The sequence below is a fragment of the Siniperca chuatsi genome, linkage group LG14 (assembly GCF_020085105.1).
Source record: "Siniperca chuatsi isolate FFG_IHB_CAS linkage group LG14, ASM2008510v1, whole genome shotgun sequence".
In the NCBI taxonomy this organism is placed as follows: domain Eukaryota; kingdom Metazoa; phylum Chordata; class Actinopteri; order Centrarchiformes; family Sinipercidae; genus Siniperca; species Siniperca chuatsi.
In genome coordinates this window covers 16,334,062-16,343,071 of record NC_058055.1, presented here as the reverse complement: position 1 = coordinate 16,343,071, position 9,010 = coordinate 16,334,062, and positions in this window count along the sequence as shown.

Sequence of the window (9,010 nt, the reverse complement as noted above, 5' to 3'; positions counted from 1 at the left end):
TTTTAAACTGCATGTGATCTGGCAGAACAATCCACAAAATGACTGAACTACAATGCCTTTCGAGTGACATTTGACTATATCATTTAGCACAATTCCTTTACCTCATTCACTTGACTGATTACTTTGTCCATCATGTCAATTGCTGTGTTATACCTACATTTATTAACTCTTTTATTTATTTATGCACAGGACAGGACACAAAACAACACGGACATTGAATAAGTCATTGAAGGCGTTTTACTTCATCCCTGATGTCTGTGGAATTTATCTTGAAATTAACTGAGTACAGCACACGGTGCCATTGTCATATTGTAATATGACAACATTGTAAAAGAACAGTGTTGGCACCATGAGATCCTGTAATATAGCCTAAACAGGTGGCAGCATATATTGTAGGTTTCCTTTGGTTTTATCATTCAACTTGTGTAGATGGGTGACAGAAATACCATCAGACCAGTTAACTTTAGATTAGCTTGAGGTTTCTGCACATTCAACAATGATGGTTCAATAGATGGTGACTGCTGATATTTGGTCTCAAAAGCTATACTGTTAGTAAAAGCTGTGCTACATTTCCATGTTGAACCCTGCCATGCATAACAACTATGTGAAGCTTACAACATATTGTGGTTATTCTGTTTTGTGGCATTGAGCAACTATCCTTTTTACTGTTGCTCTTTTGATGCAGCTTGTCCATGTTTGACATGTCCAATCATGTCTTTCAGAACCGTTCCCCTAGCCATTTACAATGAGTTTTTCAAAGGGTTTTTACATTTGCACGTACATTTCAGACTGCAGTATAAGTAGATTTGGTTAATCGAGTGAAATAAATAAGTATTACTTTACATAAAGGCCTAAAAGACTAACTGAATTCCAATAGAAGTGACTTGAAATGGGAATGTGTTTAAGTCTCAGCTCCAACCCCTGACTTTTTTTGGGATGCCCCTCTTACAGGCCTCATATTAGCATCTGTGCTACAAATGCTACAGACAGCGTCTAACTATTACAGTGAAAGGATGTCGCTGTGTTTGTGTGTGTGACACCACTGACCTGTGCAATGACTACACAGTCATTGCAAATTGCATTACTACAGTCTGCAAACACAATAATACAGTCATTACTTGTGACTATGCAGAGCAGAGGGGGATGTGTTGTCTCCACAGTGTTAGGTTTTCTGAAGCATCTGCCAATGTGAGTGGAAACATTGAAAAAGAGAGAAATTGACTTCAAAAATATCAGAAAAACAATCACATGACCTAGTCACATGACCTGATCATGGCATGAATGAAGAGATCTTTTAATCTTGACTGCTAAGACCCTAAAACCTGACCTAACAGTGCCTCTGTTAGTGTATATGGAATATGTTTAAATATGGAAAAGTCTCACCCAATTAGTTAGTGTTCAAAATGATCATCAATAATTAAACCAAGAGAGGCTGGTTGGTATGCGCAGAACAAAAGAATTTGTGAACGTAGATCAGTAAGTAAAAAATCTGCCTTGCAGACATTAACAGACCATCAGTTGACAAACACAAAAGGAAATGTGGCTTATTATGCTGTTATTTGTCCGAAGTTGAGAAAGTTTGTCTTTTGACCGGGCCGATGAACAAAGGCAGTCATGTAACTAATGACGTTATTAAAAAACTGGATTAAATTCGGGCTTATTGTACCAGACTAGATTCATAGCTTTTCGGATGACTTCATGTAGCAATTACAATTATCTCTTCCGAGTCTGATAGTCTGAGACTTGGACTACATGAGATTGAGAGCATAAACATAAAACTCACTTCTGCACATGGATGTCTGTGCTGTGCAGAACTGTGTGTGTGTGTGTGTGTGTGTGTTGCCAGTGCATGCCACAGCTATGACTGTAAAGTGTCTGATCTTTGAATCACATCCAAAATGCAACAGGAGAATGTAATCACTTTGCAGAGTGAGAGAGAGAAGGAAAGCGAGAGCAAAAAAGGGAGTGGAGAGAAAGATATGAGACAAGTGGACTGAGCTGCCACTCAAGCCTTTGGCAGCAGAATTTATGAGCTCTGCTTGTGGTGGATACCTGCAATAGGTTCTCTCCTCCTGACCATACATAGAATCAGGCACAATCAGGCAGCCATGATATAAATATTGAGTTGAGACATTTTGGCAGCTGAAACTGTGACCTAAATGCTGAAACTATGAGGGCGTTTCAGAAAATAAAACTAATGAAGTTACTGTAATCTTTTTATAGACAGTCTGAGCAGTCTGGTCGGCTGTGTCATTAATCATAGATGGTGACAGAATGCCTTCTCTGGCTGGAAACTTAAGTTTGATGTACAGTGTTAAAAGTGTACTCTGGGAAGTGGTTTTGGATGATTTTAATAGACAACATTGGCCATGGAGATGGTTCTCTATTGCTTTTATCGTTTGGTTTCCTGGAGACACTTCAATATTTTTTTTGACTTTGGTGGATGGATTTAAAAATGAGCTCGGATGATGTGTTCAAATTTTGGAGGGCTCAGCTGTAAACATCACAGAGTGGATGAGAAAAGTCACATTTACAAACAGCAACAGTCACGGTTCAAACATACTGGAACAGGACTCGAGCTGTGTCCCAACTGCATACTTTATACAAAACTATAATCCTATTTTGAGCATGTTCCTTTATACTGGAAAAATACACTCAGTTGCCCATTTATTTGGTACACCTAGCTAAAACTAATGCAGTCTAAAACTACAGTCCTGCAATAAATCCTCCCTTCATGAAGGTCATAATGTTCAGTTTTTGTTTAAACTGTTTTAGAGAGGTGTTGATTCAACTTTATGATCATTTTAGAGGCTGAACTGTTTTGCGTTATATTGACAGGTGTTTCTAATGTTTAGACTACCCTCATTTCAAATACTAGAAACTATGCTTAAAAAAGTTGGGGAAAAGTGAAAACATGGCGAACAGTGTTGCAGTTCTTGGAAACACCAGTTGTTTTCGAGTTATTGGAAGTTATCTGATGCAGAAGCTCAATTCACATTCATTGACATACGTCTTGTGTAATTTTCTTTTTCTACAAAATAATGCAATATTTTACTTTCTGGTGTACAACCTGCCAAAATACAGTAGTGTTAGGATTAGTGTATACTGATATCACTTTACAGTATGGAATTTAGACACACTGAGCTAATATCAGTTTTGAACCACATAAATAAACCAAAATCCAGGAAGATGTCAATATTTTCTTTGAATATATATATATATATATATATATATATATATATATATATATATATATATATATATATATATATATAACTCTTGAAAATCAGAGGAAAAAATATCCAGGTTAAAACAAATGTGATTATAAAAATACCATTTACAGCCAAAATATTTTCTAGTTTCAATGTTTGTTTGTTGGACTTGGATCAGCTGTTTGCATTTTCTCTCAATTTTTCTCTTCACTTTTCATCACTAGAAACATATTCCAACCCTGTTTGCTGTAAACTAGTGAACAAAGTTGTTCTGCAGTAGAAAACAGATAAAATATATCGCTTTGGTTGAAAATCTGTTTAAACATGTCCTTTAAAATCCAGGTATAAAAAATATATCAAATGTTTTACTTTTCTTCACAAGCGTTTGTCAGAGTGATAGAAAACGTGTGAATATAAAACATTTGCCTGACATTTCTTAATAAGAGACAGTTTTTCACATTACATGTTGAGATATCGGCCAAAACTGGATTTATGCAAACTAATCAATATAAAAGTTCAGTTCAACCTGGACAGTGGATTGCTCTAGATTTGATATGTTTAACTGCACAGAATGGAAATATCTACACTGCTTAATACGACTCAGCTGTTGGCACTTGATTAAAACATTTCGATTTTTCTGTAGCAATCATTGTTTATTTGGGTCAAACAGGCTGGCTCTGTAAATGTGCTCCATATTTACTCCATGAGTATGTTTTTCGACTGGAGTTTGTAGCCAGTAGAGGCTTGAAGTTGTCTTTTCATCATGTGTTCAGAGATAGAGCTCAATTATCTGCGGAGGTCCCAGCAGACTGAAGCCAAAACCATGATCTCACTGCACTATGGGAAAAGTGCGTGGTGTTCTACCTCCATCGTTGTTTAATTCAATCATATTTTTCCTCTGTCGGTGTAATGATAGGGATTCATATGGATGGGACTGGGATTCCCAGTGACTCTTAAAATATGAGTTTGTGTATCAAATACCCAATCCCGGTAGAAAAGGTGGCTCTGAAATGTTTGTATGTTGCTCTTTCATGGAGGACGAAGCTGTGGTTAGTTGGGATTCACAACTGTTACAATGGATTCCAAAGGCAACCCAGATTCACGGCAAAAAATGTACCAAAACATCCATAGAAACTTCTCAAACTCATAATCCACTTCTCCACTTTTGATAGATACTGTATGATCAAAAGTCTCCCCCACACAAACAAGAACATTTAACCAGTCTTCAAAAACAGTAGTTTTTAAAATTTGATTAATTAAAGCAACCTTAATCGATATTTTTTATAATAATAATTTATCAAATGACAATGTGAAGACAATATGAAAGGAGTTGCTTGTAGCAATGAACCTACAGAGAATTATCACCCAAACCTGCAGTTCCCCTCGGCTTTACGGAGATTTATGGGTTTATTGTTTAGCTGGCCCACAACTTTACTGATTTGGTTCACTCTCACTGCTCTCATTGTGTCGTTTTCAGACACAGCAGGCAGCTGTTTTTATCTAAAAACAACTATTGAGTTGTACCATTTAGGCAAGCTGGGCTTGACCACAAAATTTGGGAATCCTTGCTACATAAAGCAAGTTAATTCTGCTGGAGGTGGCAAAACCATCTTGCTCGTGAACCTATAATCTCATCAGCTTCTTGAATTGTGAAGGACCCACCACACCTCGAATCTAGACAGAAAAATGTTGCTCACATTGAGAAATCTAGAGTTTATGATCAAGCACAAAAGGAGACAACAGAAATGAAAATAACAGTCAGGTAGACAAAAGCATATTGATTGAAATAAACTTTTCATGCTTAATGATTTTTCAACAAATACGTCAACAATCTTACAAAACAATATCAATTACAGCCTTCTTTTTATTTAGTAACATTTACCTTTTGGTAAAGAGTTGCCCAGAATGAGAATATGGTGAAATGTTTACATATTGTATATACATAGTTTCTTATAAATAGTTCAGATTTTTGGTTAACCTCCAGTTCGGCATTTGATAAAGACTTGGGACTGATGAGGTACAACTAGAATTCAGCCTCTGTGAAGGTTACAGTGTTCAGTTTTTGTCAACACTGTATCAGTGAGAGGCTGATTGAAGTCTGTGGTCATTTTCTAGCTCTTTGTGTTGTATTATGTATTATGTTATTTTGTTCCCTAACTGTGTGTATGGAAAGACCAAATGCTATTCTGTCACCGCCTGTACTTTTTCTTATTTCCCGGACTTCTTTTGTCCATCAATGTTTGTGAGATCACAGTGTTTGTATTATGCAAAGACGTTGCCTAGATTGCTGCGGGAAAAGACTTCCTAAACCCAATGAAATTGTTAGTCCGTGAGTTATGAATTTGTAAATATGAACCATATTGCCGGCACGACATTTTATAGCAGAGGGATTTACGATAACGTGCCTGCTTCACATGCTCTGCCCTTCTCAGTAGTATGACACACAGCAAAAGCAGGAATATCTCATGTGTTTCTACCACAGGTATTGACAAGAATATCACCTACGTCAAACCACAGAGTCCCATTATGAAGCCTGGAGAGGGCCAATAGTTTGACGCTCCATTTAGAGGGAGTCTTCGCTTACAACATTCACTGTACAAGGTCAGGGGGCTGGCAGCAGAGACAGGAGGAGATGAAGTCACTGCCTGGGGAATATCTCTGAATCCCTCCTGACTTGGATGTTTAATTTACAGCACATTAGCCAAAGTGATACCATATTGTTACCTATGACCTACTTTAATGTTCATTGTGTGTTTGTTGTAGAACATATGGCACTGAACATGACTCTGGTCACCTTAAATGCAGGGTGACATAACTCAGCTGCCTTGGTGTCACACCTTCCACTCAACCCCGATTTGTTAGCATTGCCAATGTACTGTATATGAAACATTTGCATTTCTCTTTTCATGCTGTTAGCCAAATACATGTTTGTCACTGCAGGAGAAGTTGACTCGGATATTTTAGACCATGCAGAGACAGTTCAGGCAAAAGTGGCAAACATAATACCTGAGACAGCAAAAATGATACTATTATAATACTAAAAATGTTATGTCTTTGCCTATATTTCATAGAGAACAGTTGAGCGTTGACAGAAAATGAGGGGAGAGAGAGGAGGGATGACATGCAACAAAGATCAACTCAAATGCAACCCGGGGAATTTTCCATTACCATCCCAAACCCCTAAGCCTCCAAGACACCCCAACTACAACAACTTGTAACACCTCCCTCTTTGAGTAAGTTCCTTACCACAAGTACTATATACTCAAAAATTAAATTTGGTACTCTAACAGAGGTTAAATCGCAGGTTCATGAGCAAAAAGAAATGCTGTTTTGGCTTCAATTGCAAAGTGAGTGCAAGTCAACCTAATACCAGTGGTGGAATGTATCTAAGTACATTTACTAAAGTACTGTACTCAAGTGCAATATTGAGGTACTTGTACTTTACATTTTTATAAAGATTGTCTTGGTATTTTTTGTGCCTTTATTGGACAGCTTACAGTGTAGATATCGTCAGGAAATACGAGGGGAGAGAGGAAAATTACATACAACAAAGGTCCCAGCCAGAATTGAACCAGGAAAGTTGCAGTTATATTTTATGCATCTTAATCACTAGGCCACAGAACACCCCACTTATACTTTACTCAAGTATTTCTATGTTATGCTAATACTCTTCCCCTCTTTAACATTTAACAGGAATGGAAATAACACATGAATGATGATTAGCTTATAAAACATGATGCATTGTTATTGATTAAGCTACCCAGCAATATAGAGTAGTTACAATTATCAGTAGTAATAATCCAAAATTATAATATATGTAGAATAATATAACACTGAAAGGGCCTATTCTGCATAATGACCATGTTGTACACTGAAGTACAGTTTGCTGATAATACTAATTTTAAATGCAGGAGTAAATTGTAATGGAGTATTTGTACATTGTGGTATTACCTTATCTTTTATGCATGTAACTATTAAGCAGCCTGAAAAATCAGAATGTCTTCCACCACTGACGCCATCAGCCAGACAATATATAACATAATGATGTAACTTATGTGTGTCTTTTCAGTCCTTTTTTTCCATTTCATGTCTGGATTTGCACAAATGTAGCATTGGTGATAACATGACTACAGTTACAAAAAAATATAGTGCTTTAAAATAAAATAAAAACAAACATGCTCTATCAGTGCCTCTCCCATCACCACAGAGACTACAATAAAGAGACAGACAAAGAGACAGAGAGCGTGGCTCATTTCTCAGCATGTGATCCAGAAAAGCTGGATATTATTTTGGCAAATACTAGACTATTTATGCCCCCCTCCCTGATGACCCAGAACTCCATGTTGATGTAATAGCTTCAGGTCTGTCGGGGCACAGAGAGAGGCCTGTGCACACCAGCATAAACAGAGCACAGTGACACATTCACCTCACATTCACTTGCATGCAAAATATGGAATAAACAGTCGCTTTTAATTATTATCATTAGCTGTGGCAACAAATGTTGTTAGAGGCAGGAGAGTGAGAACATACTCTAACTGCACTTTGTAATGCTCTGTATGACGGAAGTGTGGCGTGAAGGCCAAGGAAAAGACGGGATGTCATGTGTTGTGACAGTGTCACACTGTCAAGGAGTGGAGGATCCATAAGCTCATTTCTTTTTAACTACACACTCCCAGATTTTTTTCATATTCAAACTTGTAGTCTTTAGCCCCAACTGACACTGACTCAGGTGACATCGCTTGAGGCAATGAATCAGACTTTGCAGCTCCCTCTGGAGCCACAAAAGGCGTTATTAAACTTTTTTCACATATGCAGTAGTTTTCCCCAAGACTTGTAAACAGACTTTAAAATTGATAAGACTAAAGAAATTATTATTTGTGCCAAGCAGAATTTAACAACAGGGCCAGCTGAACTTGATGACCAACTTGGTTAAACTGTAGAAAGATTCAAACAGTCCCGGACAGCTGATTTAGCTCTTAAAATACTAACCATATTTTTAAGAAATGCACACAAAAGCTTCATCTTTTTAGGAGAGTGAACATCTTCAGAGTCAGTCATTGTAATAGTTTGCAAAACTCTGATTGAGAGTGTGCTAATTCCACTTGACATCATGGTGCGGTCATGACTTCAGGTTTATAAGTAAGCTTGTTACAATAGTAGGAACGGCCAGCAACATAACTGGGAAACCCCAGGCGATGCTGAGATTAAGAGTAAAGAGATAAAGTCATGAGCATCCTGACAGACGGTTCTCATCCTTTGTTCCCTAAGTTTGATTCTGAACTCTGGAAGGTGCCATAGGGTGCCTTTGCCAATATTTAGTCTTTTTTCCCAGTGCAATCAGCAGTTTAAACTCAAAAAAGTTAAGCTTCAGATCCCACTCCACATTATTTTGGATCCGTTCCAATACTGGACCCAAATACTTGCGGTATTTGCAAGTAGTTAGGTGCCTACTCAAGTGCCAACATGTCAGAAACTTGGGCACATTACCATCAACAACTGGACAGGTGTGGTGCAGTAGACCAGGATGAATTGTAAATTACACTCACAGTAGCTCTGTATACCCCTTCATAGTCGTATTAGGAGAAGTGTGCGTCAAGTGTGAGTTAAGTGTATTGCATGCTGGAATTGTTCAGATGTGGGACACACTTGTCTACTGGTGGTGCATGAACGCGCACTTCGGTACTCAAGACAGCAAGTGTGGGTATTGGGACAGACCCTTATCCTCTGTTTTAATTATTTTATTCATACTTTTCACTACAGCACTGTTGGTGTTTTGTTACCATATTTGTTTTATCAGT